At 43.6% G+C, this 19,988-nt stretch overlaps 1 protein-coding gene across 6 annotated transcripts in view; it reads left to right on the top strand.

The window, feature by feature from the left end:
- PSD3 (pleckstrin and Sec7 domain containing 3) overlaps positions 1-19,988 on the top strand; it is a 610,189-nt gene that overhangs the window by 185,679 nt on the left and 404,522 nt on the right. The gene's annotated exons all lie outside the window — the stretch shown is intronic.

Here is a 19,988-nt window from a genome sequence, read left to right as displayed (position 1 = left end):
CCGCTAGGCTCCTCTGTCCATGGGATTCTCCAGGCAAGAATACTGGAGTGGGTTGCCATGCCCTCCTCCAGGGGCTCTTCCCAACCCAGGGATCGAACCTGCGTCTCCTGCTTGGCAGGCGGATTCTTTACCACTGAGCCACCTGGGAAGCCCTAGATTGAATTTTACATAATCATTACTTACACTTTGCTTGTTTTGCATGGGTGGTCAGGGTCTCCTGAAGGATTTGATGACTGTGAGGTTGGGCCGGCTCTATTTATCTGGGGCTGGGGAGACTCCCATGCCTAGGTCACTAAGTGAGAGGCAGGGTGTGGTTAGACTGTGGCCTTAGTAATGCTTGAGCAGAGCTTAGTGCCAGTAAGTGGACAATAAATGTGACCTGGATGGTAGGTTATATCATCCTTACCTGGGTTTGGGATGGAATTACCTTCATTCTTAAAGTCACACAGGTGTTAAATGGTAAAACTGGTCTTTCTTGTTCCCTATATTGTGATTGCCTGTAGATAATGCAGTGTGGCAGCCGGGAGGAAAATTCTGGCACTTCGAATAGTGCTTTGGCCCATGGTAGTCACTGGATAAATGTTTGTTCAATGAATGAGTTAAACGCCACAGGCGATTGAATTGCTAAGCCTAAGAACCTTTCAGGAATGTATGGATGGAAGAGGTGCTCTGATACTGGCCCTGGTCACGTGGTGGAGTAGAATTTCCAGAGTTGGCAGGTTTCTGACCTGATTGTTGTTTGCTTTGCTGTGTGGTCTTGTTGCCTCCCCTGCTTTGGGGTTAGATGGAATTTTTCCCACTTTGCTGACAGCTTTCATGGGCTGCATTTAGTGCTCCAGGTGTGGCTTTTATGACAGTTTCTTGCAAATAACAGCCTAGGGTACAGCAAATAAGAGGTGTGTAACTGAATCTCCTCACACAGGTCTTTCCCTTTGGCAGGCACGTTTGATGGAGGTAGATTAAAGGTGTGGACTCGGTCCGCGTGGTGTGGTTATTAACGGTCTCAGGAACCTGATTCATTCACTCTGTTGATTTCATCATATTTGTTTTTCATTCTTGACTCGTTTCTTCCTACATTCCATGTGTGGCTTATATGTCAGTTGACTGTCTTCTGTATCGATGAGTTCTATTTGGGGAAAAGAAATCTAATAAAACACAGCATAATATTCTAAAGCTGGAGCTTAAGTAAAGATATATTTTCTTTAAAAATACTTATATATTTTAATTTAATTTTATTTGTATATAAAGATATTTATATATTTAAAAGAACTTGATAGCTTCAGAGTAGTTAAGGTCAATGTTTTAGAAACTCTACTAAAATAAATATATCTGTGATTAGTTAGAAAATGTTTTAATTTATAATATCATTATACATAAAAAGAGTTCACAGGACGATTAAAAGGATAATGGTAGTAATTTCTTGGTATGCATGCTTGCTAAGTTGCTTCAGTCGTGTCCAATTCTGCGTGACACTATGGACAGTAGCCTCCCCGGTTCCTCTGTCCATGGGATTCTCCAGGTAAGAATATTGGAGTGGGTTGCCATGCCTTTCTCTAGGGGATCCTCCCAACCCAGGGATCGACCCCGCGTCTCTTATGTCTCCTGCGTTGGCCAGCTGGTTCTTTACCACTAGCACCACCTGGGAAGCCCTATTCCTCTATTTAGTAAAAGCAATTTAAAAATAAACCATTTTTTGGTAGAATTCTCTTATGGTCATTGAATGTGTTATTTCTAAAGCTTTTTAGAAATTTAGCTTTTGTGGAAACAACTTTTTCTTGTTATACACATATATAATTGCTTTATGTACTATTTAATTAGATTACACAATATTGGCATAAATCAGTTTGGTTCAATTCAGTTCAGTTGCTTAGTCGTGTCTGACTCTTTGCGACCCCATGGCCTGCAGCACACTAGGCTTCCTTGTCCATCACCAACTCCTGGAGCTTGCTCAAACTCATGTCCATCAAGTTAGTGATGCCATCCAGCTGTCTCATCCAGCTGTCTCATCCTCTGTCGTCCCCTTCTCTTCCTGCCTTCAGTCTTTCCCAACATCAGGGTCTTTTCCAATGAGTCAGTTCTTTGCATCAGGTGGCCAAAGTATTGGAGCTTCAGCTTCAGTCCTTCCAATGAATATTCAGGACTGATTTCCTTTACGATTGACTGGTTTGATCTCCTTGTAGTCCAGGGGTCTCTCAAGAGTCTTCTCAACACCACAGTTCAAAAGCATCAATTCCTTGGTGCTCAGCTTTCTTTGTGATCTAACTCTCACATCCGTACATGACTACTGGAAAAACCATAGCTTTGACTAGATGGACCTTTGTCAGCAAAGTAATGTCTCTGCTTTTTAATATGCTTCTAAATCAGTTTGGAAACAAGCACAGTTGATTCTTGGTAACCCTCAGCTCAGTGATGGGAGCAGAATTTCAGAAGCTTACCAAAGCCTCAGTCACTAACCATGAGCACTGAGTTATGACGGGTTTCATCGGGGATGTTTTACAGGTGCCTGGGCATCCCAGAGTTGGCTAAGTGCAGGGTGGGGAGAGCCTCAGCTGTATATGTAAGTTTAGAAACAAAGGCAGAACTGATGGAGGGTGTGAGAATTGATTAGGGAGAGAAATTAGGACCCTCTCCATTTGTTTTAGACTCATTTTTGGCTTTTATCGGCCTCATACCACTTCTATTTGTATACAGACTTACTAAACTCATGAATAATTTATTTCCGTGTTTAAATTTTTTTGAAATTATTTTTTCCTTTTACCTGGAAGAAACTTTTAAGTACTTTTATGCTGTGGTTTATAAAAATATGACCCACCAGTGTCTGTCTATTAAGTGACGCATTATCAAAGTATGGGCTTCCCCAGTGGTTCATACAGTAAAGAGTCTGCCTACAATATGGGACCGGATGCCATGATCTTCGTTTTTTGGATGTTGAGTTTTAAGCCAGCTTTTTCGCTCTCCTCTTGCACTTTCATCGAGAGGTGTTTGTTTGCCATTTGTTTAGTCTCCTCCTAGTCCAGTCCCTACTACCTCGTGCTGAAACATTGGCAGTAATCACCTCTGTGGCAAGGCTGGCAAGTAGAAAGTCAGAAGAGAGAAGTGGCCTGAAGTCATCATCTCCACCACAGTCCTTTGGGACGTTGTTCTATTTGCAGGTTGGAGTTGAAGTGGGGCTTCTCATCTGATGGTTCCTGAAGCCCCTGCCCATCTGGGGCAGTTGTGGTAAAAAGGCAAGTATTTCCCTTCCCTGGGGGCTCCGAAGGTAAAGAATCTGCCTGCAACGCAAGAGACCAGGGTTCGATCCCTGGGGCTGGAATATCCCCTAGAGAAGGAAATGGCAACCCACTCCAGTATTCCTGCCTGGGAAATCTCATGGACAGAGGAGCTTGGCAGGCTACAATTCATGAGGTTACAAAGAGTCAAGACAGGACTGAGCAATTAACGCATTACTGAAGTACAATATAATAACAGCAAAACTTTTTTCTGTCTCATACCCAAGTGCAGAGGTTCACTGAAAGCAGGTTACAGCCAGATTTTATACACCATTAAAACATTAAGTACTTTGTACTTTGTGTCATAGTTTCTCTGTTACTTAAAGAAATCAAAGTTCTTTACATTGGCCTGGTGGCTTTCACCTGCTTCAGGAAGGGCGTGTGTGTTGAGACCAATCTTTCAGTGTGTTCTGGTAAAGTAAGAGGTGGAGTTTGCATATGAGAGTGTTTTAGCATATCTCTCGATTTAGAGAACTGTTTCTTTGCAGTTATTTGGGTTTTCTTTGAGGTTAATTTAATTATCAAGTCTCAGCAGCTTTCTTTTTCCTACAATATCTGAATATGTGTATGCATACAAAGCGTCCTGTTAAAATAAAACCCTTTTGTAAGGCTGCACGATACCCCACCCTAGATCATACGCAGGTCTGTATTACCGTTGGGTTTCAGTCATTCACATACTCATTGAACAGTGTGCCACGCCTTATTTTCGTTTCTGAGGATACTGTGGTCAACAGAATAGACCAAAAATTCATATTCTTGCAGGGTGAGACAGATCATGTGCGTCTGTGTGCGTGTGGGCACACGCTCCTGTATGCGTGTGTGGTAATTTGGGGAAAAATAAAGCAGAGGAGGGAGGTTAGGACTTGGGAGGAAGTTGAATTTTTAAGTAGGATGGTCAAGAATGGGCTTTGGCTTGTTAGAGTGAGCAAGGAGCTGGGGGAGGATTTCACGTAAAAACGCGGCGGGATCTGGCTTATCTTTTAAGAGGATGTGCTGCTATTGTGTCTGATGAGATTAGATCTAAGTGGAGAAGGGCAGAGATAGGCAAAGTAGTGAGGTGGCTGTAATAATCTAGGCGAGCGATGGTGACGGCTTGGACCGGCGTGGTTGGTTTTGAAGACAGAGTGTGAAAGATTTCCTGATTGATTGGATGTGAGATGTGAGGGAGTGGAGTCAGTGATGAACAGCAAGCTCTTGGCCTCTGCATCTTGGAGGATGGAGTTAGACTAACTGGGGTAGGCAGAAGCTGATCTGGAGGGAAGAACCAGGAGCTGTTTTGGAGATGCCCAGTGGGCAGCAGTGATGCTAGTCTGGATTTCAGAGGAGAGGTCTGGCTAGAGATGAACATTTGGGAGAGCTCAGAATGTATGAAATGGGTGAAACTGGTTGAAAGCCATAAGGGAGTGAGTGTAGATGGAAAAGAGGCTCGGGACCAAGAGCCTGGGTCACTTCTGCTCTGACGCTGGGGAGATGCGATGGAGCCAGTAAAGAATGAGAAAACGCGGCTGATGGGATAGGAGCAGAACTGGGAGAGTGCCGTGTCTTGGAGCCAAGTGAAGAAACTGTTTCGAGGAGGATGAGTCAGATACTGAAGAGGGAAGCACCGTGTCAGTCGAGGTAAGAATTGACTTAGGGGCTTAGTAATGGGAGGTCATCAGTAAGCCTGACAGAAGTAGTTGTGGTGGAGCAGTGGGGACCTACAGTTGATGATGAGAAATCAGGAGACAGCAGGAGTAGGAAGTGGAAACATCAACTGTGACAAGTATTTCAAGATTCTTGTAAAGGGAATGTGATTAAACACAGCTGAAGGGAAAAATGAGGTTAAGAAAGGTTTTAAAACAGGGAAAGGAGCAGCCTGTTTGCTGATCGCAAAGACAGTGAAGAGGAAGAAAGGAATGATCCTTCATGTAGTAGCATAATTCTTATCCAGAATCAGCCAGTTCAGTCGCACAGTCTTGTCTGACTGTGACCCCATGGACTGCAGGATGCCAGGCTTCCCTGTCCATCAGTAACTCCCAGAGCTCGCTCAAGCTCACGTCCATCGAGTCGGTGATGCCATCCAGCCATCTCATCCTCTGTCATCCCCATCTCCTCCTGCCTCAGTCTTTCCCAGCATCAGGGTCTTTTCCAGTGAGTCAGCTCTTCGCATCAGGTGGCCAAAGTTTTAGGGTTTCAGCATCAGTCCTTCCAATGAATATTCAGAACTGATTTCCTTTAGGATGGACTGGTTTGATCTCCTTGCAGTCCAAGGGACTCTCAAGAGTCTCCTCCAACACCACAGTTCAAAAGCACCAATTCTTTTCTTTATACATCCATACATGAGTACTGGAAAAACCATAGCTTTGACTAGACGGACCTTTATTGGCAGAGTAATGTCTCTGCTTTTTAATATGCTGTCTAGGTTGGTTATAGCTTTTCTTCCAAGGAGCAAGCTTTTCTTCCAAGGAGCAAAAATTAACTCTGGTTTAATTTTAAAATGGCTAAAATAATTTGGCTTACTATTGTAAACACCAATGTTTGTTAATATAGTCTGCATTTTCAACATACAAAGTTATCTTCCCTTCTCCAAAAATCAAAACCTTTTTCTATTCTTTAAATAATTCTTGTTTGGTATGGATAGTGTCTGTTCTTCTTTTTCGGCCTAAGGGGGTTCCTAGTTGTGCACCAGTGAGCATGGGCTTGAGGTGCACTCTGCCCACACACTCCAGTAACTGCTGACTTTTTTTTTAGACTTCATTTTTTTAAGAGCAGTCTGCTGCTGTCTGTGGGGTCACACAGAGTCGGACACGACTGAAGTGACTTAGCAGTAGCAGCAGTAGTAGGTTCACAGCAGAACTGAGAGGAAGGCACAGAGATTTCCCACGTCCTCCCAGCCCCCACATGTGCATGGCCTCCTCATTACCATCCTCCCCATCGCGTGGCACGCTTGTCACAAGTGGGGCACCTGCTCTGACACGTGATCGCCCCGCATCCGCAGTTTGCACGCGCGTCCACTCCCTGTGGTGTGCGTTCTTGGGTTTGGAGAATGTGTAACGACATGTACCCTTCATAACAGTGGGTTGTTTCCACTGCCCTAAAAAGCCCTCTGTGCTACTTCTTTATCCCTCCTTTACCCCAGCCCCTGGCCACCACTGATCTCTATACCATCTCCATGGTTTGGGCTTTTCCAGAATGTTATTTAGTTGGAATCATGCAATGTATAGCCTTCTTCAGATTGCTTTCTTTCACTTAGTAATATGCATTTAAGGTTCCTTTGGGCTTCCCTTGTGGCTCAGCTGGTAAAGAATCCGCCTGCAATGCAGGAGGCCAGGGTTCTATGCCTAGGTCGGAAAGATCCCGTGGAGAAGGGAATGGCGACCCACTGCAGTATTCTGGCCTGGAGATTTCCATGAACTGTATAATCCATGGGGCTGCGAAGAGTCGGACACGACTGAGCGACTTTCACTTCACGTGTCTTTTCATGGTTTGAGCGCTCATTTCTTTTCAGCGCTGAATAATATGCCGTTGTCTGATGCACCCAAAGTGATGTATCCATTCACCTAGGACAGTATGGTTGTTTCCAGGTTTCTGGCATTTATGAACAAAGCTGCTGTAAACATCCTTGTGTAGGTTTTTGTGTGGACATAAATACCAAGGAGCATTGTATGGATTGCTGGATTGTTTGGTTAGAGAATGTTTAGTTTTGTAAGAAAACTGCCAAACTGTCTTCCAAAGTGACGTTCTGCATTCCCATCGGCAGTGAACGAGAGCTCCTGTTGCTCCGTAGCCTCGTCAGCATTTGGTGTTGTCAGTGTTGTGGATTTTGGACATCCAGATGAGTGAGTAGTGATGTCGCACTGCTTTAGCGATTTTATCTCAGACACAGGTTTCCCCCATCCTTTAAGCAGGCGTGGAATCCCCTGGGTTTTCAAGAATATATTTAGTCAACAAAATAGTCATTGCATACATGATGGCCCTGTGTTTACAGATAACAACCACAGGGCCACAGATGGGCGATAAACAGTAAGAACGTAAGCAGACAAGGCCTCTGGCTCTTGTGTGGATTGGTAGTGGCTTCTGTGCGTGCTGTGCAGATCAGCATGGACACTGTCGAAAGACAGATTTTGACTTCAGCTTTGGGGTGGCGCCTGGGATCCCGCATTTCTGATAAACTCCCAGGTGATGACTGTGGTGCTGGTGAATCTTATTTTGGGTAGAAAAATATCGGAGGCACTGCGTCCAAGCTTAAGTTTCTTCCTTAGGTTTTTTGTTCTCGTCTTCCTCTCCAGTGGGAATTCTCAGAATCCATTTCAGTATCTTCTGCCTTCTGGCTTTGCATTTTTATTGATCTCTGCAGAAAGGCTACTGGCTTCTGGGTGTGTGTTTAGTAATTAGGTAGTAATGAGGCAAGTGTCATTTGTTTTATCTATGGAAGAGCAGGCTCCCAGTCTAATGTAAACTGTGAGGCCCTTTGCTCCTGGGCCTGTGAACATCAGCTTTTGTGCTTTAAAGGCCCAGAGGCTGGGTCCAGCACTGGCGCCCAGTTGCCAGTGCAAGTGTGTTCAAGCACGGTGTGCTCTCTGATGCTCTGGACAAGCTTCGTCCAGCTCTCCTGATGAAGGTTAGTTGCTAATTGTGTTATAGAAGTAGATTTTGTCAGCTTGTGGAAAATAAAGGAAATCTTTTAAATTCAGCACATGCTGATAAAAAAGCTTCTCAGATGGCTCTAGAAATGAAGAGTCACTAATCAAAGGAATTTTGTGAGGGAAGTTGGGGAAGAGTTTGAAATTAATTATATATAAACTGAAAATTTATTTAAGTTCTACATTTAGTTTATGCTGTAATTTAGATCATAAATCTTGTCCTGAATTTAATTTTCATGAGGCGTATCCTTAGGCTCACCTATATCAGTGCAGCCCAGTAGAAATACAATGTGAATCTTATGTGTATAATTTAAAAATTTCTAGTAGCCACCTTAGAAAAGTAGAAAGAAACAGGTGAAATGAATTTAAAGAATAAATTTTATTTAGCCCAGTTATCCAAAATATTGTCATTTAAATATGTAATAAATATAAAAATTATTGAGGAGATAATCTGTTTTCTTCTTCTTTCTATCCTAAGTCTTAGAAATCAGACATATATTTTATATTCATAACACATCTGCCATATTTCAGGTGCCAGATGGCCCCATGTGGTGCTGTATTGGACAGTGCTAGTATGCAGAGCAGAGAAGGCAATGGCAAGCCATTCCAGTACTATTGCCTAGAAAATCCCATGGACGGAGGAGCCTGGTAGGCTGCAGTCCGTGGGGTCGCTAAGGGTCGGACACGACTGAGCGACTTCACTTTCACTTTTCACCTTCACACATTGGAGAAGGAAATGGCAACCCACTCCAGTGTTCTTGCCTGGAGAATCCCAGGGACGGGGGAGCCTGGTGGGCTTCCGTCTATGGGGTCACACAGAGTCGGACACGACTGAAGTGACTTAGCAGCAGCAGCAGTATGCAGAGCAGTTGCTGGTGTAATAAGTACAGTTTTGTTTGTACCTTTATTTCATGATTCTCTGAATATCAGCATACTGTTTCCTATAGTGATAGCATTTGTGGTTAGCTAAATATTAAAATTAGAATGGAATTTTTTATATTAATTAAAAAAATCTACCCTAAAGTGCATAGATAAATGATGTATGGAAAACAGAAAATTGTAAATATGCAAAAAATGCTAACCTGCTCACTGACTTGTGTTTCAGTTGTGTCTGACTCTTTCAGACCCCATGGACTGTAGCCCACCCGGCTCCTCTGTCCATGGAATTTTCCAGGCAAGGATACTGGTGTGGGTTGCCATTTTCTCCTCCAGGGGATCTTCCCCACCCAGGAATCAAACCCACATCTCTTGTGCCTCCTGCATTGGCAGGCGGGATGCTTTACTTCTACGCCACCTGGGAAGCCCATGAACAGAGGAGCCTGGTGGGCCACAGTCCATGGAGTAACAAAAGAGTCGGACACGACTTAGTGACTAAACAACAACAGAGGTGAAGGTCTACATCAGTTAAAAATGCCTGAGACTTTCAGGTAATACGTTTAAGCAAAGTTACTTGAGATAATTTGCTTCCTCAGATAACTTCTGAGAAGTAGTTACAACAGCAACATCAGGAAGAGTTTTGAAGGTGAAAAGTGCCATTCTGAACATACTTCTTCGCCGTTTTCATTTGGTTCCCACAGATCCCTAAGAAGTAGATAGATGTGTATTGTGATGACTCCCATTTTACGGATGGGGAACCTGAGACCAGAAAGGTGTAGTAATTTGCCCCAGGGCACGCAGTAGCTAAATTGTGGATCTCGGATTTGAACTCTAGATAGTCCGAGACCAGAGCTTGACTTTTTTCCAAGTTGAAAGCTTGACTTTTTTCAAGTCTGTGCCAGACGGTTTCCTCAGCGTGCCTCAGTGATGCCTTCTTAAATGGTGTGATTCAGGGGTAAAGAGTGGGAATTGTTTGATTGATGAAATCCTCGTGTTCTCAAAACTTGAGTATAAATTAACTGTTTAAATAAATCCTTTGCCTTTCACACACTGGAGAAGGAAATGGCAACCCACTCCTGTGTTCTTGCCTGGAGAATCCCAGGGACCGGGGAGCCTGGTGGGCTTCCGTCTGTGGGGTCACACAGAGTCGGACACGACTGAAGTGACTTAGCAGCAGCAGCAGCAGCCATTCATTTGTCTTAATTTCAGAATTGCTTTATCTTGACTTCTGACTGATCTTCAATTTGAGTTGAGCCTCAACACTTTATTTCTCTGCTGAACCCTGGCTTGGAGGGAAAGCAGCTAATGATGTGTGAGGTAAACCTCACATGTAGGAGAGAACCAGAGCTTACAGCTTGACTGGGGCATTTGGTTCTCACATTCTAATAACAGATTATTGTGACTTATTGTTAACTGCAGTCTCAGCAGCAGTTGTTTATTGAGTGATCATCATATGCCAAGCATTGTGCTAAGACTTTACACTCATTATCTTTTTAATCATTAAAATGATGCTGTAGGGTTGGTTTTATCTTCCTTGATAAATAAGTGCCAAAAGCATTGCCATTTTATCTGAAACAGTGTATTCAATTCTGGGTGTCACTTTTTAAAAGAGACATTAACAATTGAAGGACAGCTGGGCATCTGAGTGGTGGGTGAGTGATCAGAAAACCATGTGGTGTTAGGAGAGATGGAGAAACTCTAGTCTTTAGTTTAAGGAAAGAAGATTTAATGGACAGAATAATTGTTTTTAAGTATTTGGAGCAAGGATTGTGGTTTAAAGAGAAACCTGACTACAAAAAAGGAATATGTACACTTATTCCATCTTTCTCCAAAGAATTAGAGATGTTTACAGAAAAGCGGATTTTTACCTCAAAATGATACAGAACTTTTCCCAGATCTGTTTGAAAAGCTAAGCTCCTTTCTGTTTACATGTGTTTGGATGGAGACCAGGCCTCTAGCTGGATATTTAGATTAAATGCTTAGATTTGGAAGATTGGGATTATAGGAATTGGCTATTGGGTGAGTTGTCCAACTGGTCAAATGAGAGACCCTTTAGGTTCTTTCCAGTATTTGGGGTTTGGAATTTGTTATAAACTGTGTTCTAAAATCAGACTTTTTTGTAATGTAAATAATTACTACCTCAGTTGTTTTGGAAACTAAGTTGGAGATTGTGATTTACTAGTAGAATGTCAGAGCTAAGAAGGTCCTTAAAAATCTTGTGGTCTAACCTCATTTTGCAAATGAGGAAACTGAGAAAGTTAGAGAAAATAAAGACCCAGTTAGACAACTACTCAGCTTGTATTAATTTCAGCTACACTGTGTTTTTCTTTTTTTTTTTCACTATATTACTAATGTGTAGGTGGAATAGACTGAGTGACCTATAGCACATTTTAATAGGTCCTTTTTAATCTTCTCTAGCTCTAATAGACACGACTGAGCGACTTCACTTTCACTTTTCACTTTCACACATTGGAGAAGGAAATGGCAACCCACTCCAGTGTTCTTGCCTGGAGAATCCCAGGGACGGGGGAGCCTGGTGGGCTGCTGTCTATGGGGTCACACAGAGTCGGACACAACTGAAGCGACTTAGCAGCAGCAGCAGCTCTAATAGAATGAAGCAGCCTTAAGTTCATTTTGTTCTAATTGGGGCACATTCGAGTCCTTTTTTTGTTATCTCATCTGAACTTGAAGCTCAGTGATTTTCCTGTAGACAGGCTTTCTGTTGCTTCAACTTATTTAATGCCACGGTGTTTTATTTCCCTGAAAACATAAGCATCTTTCACTTTGAAGGCGGAGAGAAAGCATACAGTGGCTCTGATAATTCATCATTCCTTAAACACGTGTTTGCTGAAGGCCTCCTGTGTGCCACATGCTTTCCTAAACACAATTGTAGGGTTTCACTCTGAGCTGGGAAGTCATCAGATAGTGTGGAGCAGAGGAAGAGAGGATCTGTCGTTCTTTTTCAAAAAGTATCACTAACAATCTAAAAGGATTCGCTGGGAGTTTCAGCCAGCTGTAGTCTGCTTTGATTTAGGAAAACACACACCTTTTGTCCAGTTGGCACATAGTGGAATTCCTGCAGTTACAGCTTTGATCCTTGTTAGTTATATAAGCAAGTTATTCTGCCGTTTACTGATTTGGAAAGCATCATAACTTCATGGTGGAATCAGACAGTCCTGGCTTTGAAGCCCTCCTCTTAATGGTGCTCCGATTTTGAACAGATGTATTAATTCTGAGCTTCAGTTTTGTCATTGGTAAAATGGTGTTAAAACTGTTTTTTTTTTTGTGTGTGTGTGTGTGGGACTTTTTGATGATGAAAGGATTAAAAGGAGACCATGCTTGTGAAACGCTCAGCTCAATCATTGCCGATTGTAAACATTCAATAAAAGCACAGTGATTACTATGATAGTTTAGAAAAGGGGATTTAAGAGTGGTCAGTTATTTTAAAGATAGATTTAGGGTGCTAACTCAGTCTTAATTTATGTTTAGTTTAGACTGCTGCTGCTGCTGCTAAGTCACTTCAGTCGTGTCCGACTCTGTGTGACCCCATAGACGGAAGCCCACCAAGCTCCCCCATCCCTGGGATTCTCCAGGCAAGAACACTGGATCCTTCTCCAATGTATGAAAGTGATGCCTTTGTCTAAAAGTCCTGACATTGAAACAGTACTTAAAATAACACCTCTGTCTTAGCACTGTTTGTTTTGCATGTGTGTGAATTAATTCTTTTCAATGTCACTGGCTGCTTTTGCAGTGTCACAGTCTGACACATTCTCAAACTCTCTTCCCATTCCACAGGCATTATCACTTTTGGACTATTCTGGAAATTTGACTGTTGATTAAAACAGGTGGAGAGGTTCCTGTCTGTGGGTTACTCAAGGACACCCATGAAATGGTTCACTGTGAAGCTTCCCTGAGTTTTAGGGGCATGCTTGTTTGTGTTTCTGTGTGTGTGTGTGGTGTGTGTACTCTGTTACCCAGAATCTTTGTCCTTCCAGAGTGTGAACATAGCACTTTTTGATTCTGTAGACAGGTTCACTTCTGATGTTTTTTGTTTGCATATTTTTACACTTGGAAATTCAGTATGACTTTTATTTAGTTCAGCATCATACCTAATAGCAGCGCCTGGTTAAAAGCATTGCAAAGTAGATTTGCCAGTCTTCGAGTGATACAAGGAGACAGTCCTATGTGTAATGAATTGGGCCTCCCTAAAAGTTGTGCTGGGAAGGGTTGGGGGCGGGAGGAGAAGGGGACGACCGAGGATGAGATGGCTGGATGGCATCACCAACTCTGTGGACTTGAGTCTGAGTGTACTCCGGGAGTTGGTGATGGACAGGGAGGCCTGGCGCGCTGTGATTCATGGGGTCGCGGAGAGTCGGACACGACTGAGCGACTGAATTGAACTGAACTGAACTGAAAAGTTGTCTTTATGGTGCCCCACTTTTCTTGGGTGATGGCCTGCTCATTTCTGTGTCGCATTTTCCTGGGGCTTTAGGTGTCACCCAGCTGATTTGAATACATCCAGGTCATTTGGAGAGGAATAGAGGACCATGTGGACATTTTAACTGTCGGTGGAGGTAGTATTTTATTTCCCTCTCCTCAGTTATTTGAAAGCACTCTGGCAACATAGGGCCACTCTGTTAATGTGATATTTCAGCATTATTTTCACCTGGCCCGTGAGTGAGGGTGAACACTGTGAGAATTCTAGATCATGGAAAGGGCAGATATAGGCACGTGCAGCTTTCTTTCTTGGATTGTGTAATTAATTTTTTAAAATTCCTCTTAAAATGTAAAATTTGAAATGTTTTTCTGATTATGAAAAAAGGCCTGGTGACTGTAAACAGATTGAGATCTACAGAAATATCTAAAGAAGAAAACAAAAGGCATCTTTAATTCCTCTCAGAGATAAAACTCTTAACTTTTTGTGCGGCATCTTTGTTTCTTCTCTTATTCTGAGCATATGTGTTTTGTGTTTGTATTCATACAGTATGTGTAGTTTTACATGTTGTTTTTACTTTGTTTAATATTGTATTATGGACATTTACCCATGTCCCTAAAACTATTTGCAAATATGCTTTTTAAATGGACATTTAGTATTTAATGTTAGCACTCTTCTATAACTTATTAAACCAATTCCCTATTGTTGGCTACCTAGAATATTTCCAATATTTCATTGTGGTTTTCTTTCTACATATACATATATTAAACACATGCATGCACACATACACACACACACACTCTTCATATACAAACTTTTGTCTGTATTTCTGATTGTTTCCATAGAATTTTTTCCTCTAAGAGGAGTTTGAAAGTCTTAGGTGTGAACTTTTAAAGTCCTCCACATCTGTATTTCTTTCTGAAAAGGTGGCACCATTTATATTTACATTTTACCACAGTATAGCCTCAGAAGGAGACTTTTGTGGTTTTTAAGTGATACATGTTAGGACTGGCTTTGTTGTAGCCATTATATAAGTTCACTTCTTTAAAAGGAGGTTGTGGAACCACGGAGCTGAAATCTTGAGATCTAAATCTAGTACAGATCGAATCCTAGTTTGATATTTTGCAGATGAGGAAACAGAGGCTACAGTGGTTAATTAATTGATTTCCCCAAGCTCATGTAGTTGGTCATAGGCTGAGCAGGGCTACGGATCTTGACTCCTTGTCTGGAGTCTTTTCTGGTTCATTTCGATCCTGATGCACCAGAGATAGTTGGCCCCCAGGACTGAATTAGAGGAACAGAGCCTGTTGCCAGACACTGTTTTGCTGCAGCCTCTGCTGGGTGGATGGTCCCATTCGTCACTCATCATCTGGCCCAGCACCTGCCACTTCCCTGTATCTCCCCCAAATCTCTGGGCTTCGTTTTGATAGGCCTGGCTTGAGTTATGTGTCTGTCCCTGTGGCCAGTGCCTTGCCTAAGTCTGCGTCACGTGCCCAGATGGTTGACCCCACGTGGAGATGAGGGGAAGATGTCAGTTTAAGCCTAACACACGGGGTGAGACTGAGGAGAGGTTATTTAAAGGAGACGTGTTCCGTTCTAAGAAGAAAGAGTGCTGGGCCGGCAGAAACAAAGGCTGTCCGAGGCCGGTGAAGTGGGGCTGGCCAGAGGAAGCGTATGCCATATGGAGGGCTGGCAGTGTACAGGCCAGGGGCAGGCAAGAGCTGAGCGCAGGAAAACCACAGAGGCCCGCAGCCCAGCCAGGAGGGGAGGGAGGGAGGGGGAGTGGAAAGGTGAGCTGAAGCCAGGTCGTGCAGGGAAGCGGGCTGCTTGGATTCTGTGCTGCAAACACGGGGAGTCAGGTCAGTGCAGGGGCTTAAACCGTCTGTGCCTGTGTGTGCGCTCAGGTGCTCAGTCGTGTCCGAGTCTCTGCGGCCCCATGGACCCTAGCCCTCCAGGCTCCTCTGCCCATGGGAGTTCCCAGGCAAGAATACTGGAGTGGGCTGCCATTTCCCGCTCTGAGGGATCATCCCGACCGACCCAGGGTTAGAACCCAAGTCCCCTACTTTGGCAGGCGGATTCTTTACCACTGCGCCACCTGGGAAGCAGTTCAGCCTTTACAAAAGATTGTGCTCCTCTCCTTTCTCCAAGGTGGGAAGGAAGAGGGCGGACACTTAGGAGGCATTTGTGGGAGAGACATGGACGTTGTCTGGCTGGGAATACAAACAAGTGGAAAAGTGAGTGAGCCGTGCTCTGTGCAGGTCATACGGCCTGCTGAGTGGCTGGATGTCAGGAGACGAGGAAGGACAGATTTCCGGCTTCCTCAGCCCGGCGGACGGAGCTCCTGGAGGTGAGACCCAGCTCTCCCATTGCATGCTGCTTCGTGTTACTCGGTTCTTCTCCCCGAGCCTGTAAACTTCTTGAGAACAGGAGTGAGACCTGTCTCCTTTTTCTTCTTGGTTCTAGCCTTGTCATGGCACGTATAATAGGCACTGGTTGAACATATCATTAGATCAGGAAGAGCTGAGCCTAAACCCCACTCCCAGGGTGGGCCTCAAGAGGAGGCTTACAGGAGTAACAGATCCCATTTGTTAGGATATTTTTTGTTGACGGTTTTTAACTTGTTTCAGTTCAGTTCAGTCGCTCAGTTGTGTCTGACTCTCCGCGACCCCATGAATCACAGCACGCAAGGCCTCCCTGTCCATCACCAACTCCCGGAGTTCACTCAAACTTATGTCCATCGGATCGGTGATGCCATCCAGCCATCTCATTCTCTGTCGTCCCCTTCTCCCGCCCCCAGCCTTTCCCAGCATCAGACTCTTTTCCAGTGAGTCAACTCGTCGCGTGAGGTGGCCAAAGTATTGGAGTTTCAGCTTTAGCATCAGTCCTTCCAATGAACACCCAGGATTGATCTCCTTTAGAATGGACTGGTTGGATCTCCTTGCAGTACAAGGGACTCTCAACTTGTTTAAAATGGTATAAATTATGTGGGAAGAAGGTACCGCAAATGGCATTTCATAGAAAATAAAGAAATCTGCCCTAGATAAATTTTTTTTTAAACTTTATTCTTCTTTTCACTTTATTTTTTAATTAATTAATTTATTTTTGGTTGCGGTGGGCCTTCAGTTGCTCGAGGGCTTTGTCTGGTTGCGGAGAACAGGGGCTACTCTGTGTTGCGGCGCAGGGGCTTCTGATAGTTGTGGCTTTTCTCACGTGGCACACGGGCTTAGCTGCTCCTCCACATGTGGTCTCGTCCCAGACCAGGGATCCGACCCGTTTCTCCTGCGTTCGCACCTCCGGGGAAGTACATGCCCGCGATAATTTTCTGATAGAGGTTTAACATTAATCCCTGGTTCTTGTTGCTCAGTCGTGTCTGACTCTTTGTGACCCCACGGCCTGCAGCACGCCAGGCCTCCCTTTCCTTCACGGTCTCCCGGAGTTTGTTCGAACTCATGTCCATCAAGTCGGTGATGCCATCCAACCATCTCATCCTCTGTCGTCCCCTTCTCCTCCTGCCTTCAGTTTTTCCCAGCATCAGGGTCTTTTCCAGTGAATCAACTCTTCTCATCAGGTTGGCCAAAGTATTGGAGCTTCAGCTTCAGCATCAGTCCTTTCAATGAATATTCCGGGTTGATTTCCTTTAGGATGGACTGGTTTGATCCCCTTGCAGTCCAAGGACTCTTAAGAGTCTTCTCCAGCACTACAATTCAAAAGCATCAGTTTGATGCTTTTAAACTGTGGCGCTAATCCCTGGTATTCTCATTAAATCAGCTACTCTGTTTTTGTTCTTTCAGGTAATTTTTTTCTGCCGAAAGTGTTTCTTTTTTCTTTGATGTTTTTTATTCCAAACAGTGAAGCCACAGCAAAATATCAGATAAGTAGCCATGTCCTCTCTTCTGGGCTCTCTGCACCTTCGGTGCGGCTTTGTCTCTCAGTTCCTTGCTCTCTCTTTTTGTTTCTCCTTTACTAAAAATCTTATTCTGAAGTGCTATGAAAACAGGCCCAAACTGAGAGAAATCAGTCCAGTGGCCCAGCTCTCTGAGGTTACAGGGCAAGCAAAGCCTCTCCCCAGAATGTGCTCCTGGCCTGGAAGCCCGGTGCCTCACGGGGCTCAGGAGACGCTCGGCAGTCCCCGTCTCTGACTCCGCTCACCGCTGTGTTTGCTCGGCCCAGCCTGGCAGGCGGCTCTGCAGGCCAAACGGCAGGCTCTGCCCCGGCACGTCCTGATCACCTGGGCTACAATGCTTTTTTGTTCTCTCGTTTCTTCGTTTACTACAGATTTTAAAAAATGGATGATTAAAAGATTCTCAGAAACCAGAGTGATTTTCCATACTCTGATTTGCATCCTTCTGGAGGCCTATTAATTGTTAGTCTGTTCCTTAAGTTTCTAAGGAAATAAGTCCCCACACTTTGCGGTTACTTTTACATCAGTCCTTGTGTTTAATATGTGGTCGCGTCATTAAATGTTCCTGTGACAGAACTGCTTAAGGAACTGGAGCTGTGGAGGGGCTTGGCCTATGGGGATTGGGTGAACATTCTTGACTTGGGTAATTAGGCAGCTCCAACCACGTGGAACAGAAGTGGTGATTAGACTAATTAGTTAAGCCATTTTGTAAATGCCCTGTCAGCCCAAGGGTAATGGCCTAGAAATGCTGCCTTCCCTGATTTATTTGATTGGTGAAAAGCAGGCTGTACACTTGGGGGTTTATTTTTAAAATTACAGATTTTTTTTTTTTTTGCCTGATTTTCATGTTTCAGTTTCGTTCCTCTGCCAACAGAGAGGCAGGCTGACTTTGGAGTTTGGGGACAGCGCTCCTCTGCGTTTGCTTCGTCTTCACACACTCTTCTAGCGGAGCAGGGCTAACAGCGCAGCTTCAGTCAGGTCTGTTTCTCTAACGTCCCTCGTTGCCTGCTGTGTGTCAGGCACTGTTCGGTGCAAAATGTACAGAGATACCCAGCAGTTAATTGTGTTTATTCAGTGTTACTGCCCCAGCTGCTTGGTGCATGGTAGGTTCTATGTAACTAATTTTTGAAAGAATGAGAGGGCTTTGTTTGTATGCTCGGCTTTAGCTCATGCAATGGTAGCTCATTTTGCAAAACAGAATTTTTTTTTTAAAGGAAACATCCTGTAAACTTAATCCCATTTCCCTGTAGTTTTAAAATGTAAACTAAATCTCTTCAAAGAATTTGCTTCTAAAAATACTTCATAATAGCAGGAATGCTATATAGATCCTTCAAAATAAAAACACGAAGTGAAAATGTCTTGCCAGATTTTAATATGGTGCTAAGTGTAATCTCCCAGATACTTTTACACATGCTGTGATGTTTAGTTCCGCCTTCGGCTCTGAGGTAAGCAGGGTGAGCATTACCATCCCTGCCGGGGCCCTCGTGTGGTGGACACGTCGTGTGGCTTCAGGAGGGTTAGCTGGTGTCCTCAAGTGTCCGCAGCCAGTACAGGATGGTGACAGTGCAGGCCCTCCTCTTCTCACTGCTGGCCCCGTTATCTTCCCTTCAAGGAACAGCCTCCTCTGTACCAGCTCAGAGATGGCTGGATCAGGCCCACTGGGGTTAAGGCATCCTTTAAAGCAGGCACTCAGCAGTAAGTGAAGCGTCTAACTCTTCAAAAGAGCATTGTGTCTGGGTGTGTGTGCGTGTGCACGCACATGTACACACACTAATCAGATAAACAGAATATTTAAAGATGGCTTTTGAGACTTTTTAAAACGTTGACTATTCTGTGATGATTTGACTACTCTCTTTACCTCAGATAAGAGCTGATGGGCTTGATAAAATTGTATAGTGAAGTAAAGAGCCAGACAGGCCTTTCTGAACCCTTTCATCCCTGAGTATATTTTATAATGTACAATGGGGTAATAATACCAACCTTGCTGAAATGCTCTGAAGGTTAAATGAGCAACCCATGTACGTACAGGACTACCATGCTGCCATAGGCACTCAGTATCTGATCGCAGAAACAAAGCAAGACAAAAATGAGAGAAGAATCTAAATACCCAAGGGGAAACTAAAACTATTTCCAGGTGACTTTGTATATGTTGTAGTTAAATTTTTAATTACGACAACTTTTATCTACCTATTAGATAAAAGGACCAAGGACCTCTACTGTTAACCTAATTTCAATTAGTCTATGTATATGAAAGGATCAAAATAATTTTCTTTTTAAAATAGAAGCTCTCTGATTCTGTGTGACTTTTCACAGTTAATTAGCCTTTATTGCATTATTACTGGTTGAATATCTTAAAGGCCTATTGCTGCATCTGCCCTGCATATCATGGGTTAGGGGATTAAGACACAACTGGAATTTCTTCGTCTTTAAAAGAGAACTTTGGGTAATAAAATGAGGTAGATTATCGAGAACAAAGCTTGATAAAATGTGATTATTAATTCAGAGTCACAAGATATTTATTAAATCAAACTAATTAGGAAATATTTAATTAAATATGTGATTAATATTTAATTAGGAAAAATAGAAGATGTAATAGAGCGAATTGTCATCCAAATTCAGGAACAGAACAGAGAAACAGAATTGATTCTGAGACCTTTGCATGCTACTAAAACGCATCATGCTAATATTTTATTATTTTAGAGAGAAAACTCCAGAATAATTCTTTAATTTGTCATCTGGTTCAATTCCTGGGTCGGGAAGATATGCTGGGGAAGGGATAGGCTCCCCATTCCAGTGTTCTTGGGTTTCCCTTGTGGCTCAGCTGGTGAAGAATCCACCTGCAATGCAGGAGGCCTGGGTCGGGAAGATCCCCTGAAGAAGGGAAA

This window comes from Moschus berezovskii, chromosome 26, assembly GCF_049115385.1.
Source record: "Moschus berezovskii isolate FMDL1 chromosome 26, NW_MosBer_1.0, whole genome shotgun sequence".
Taxonomy (NCBI): Eukaryota; Metazoa; Chordata; class Mammalia; order Artiodactyla; family Moschidae; genus Moschus; species Moschus berezovskii.
This window is presented reverse-complemented; position numbering and strand designations above follow the sequence as displayed.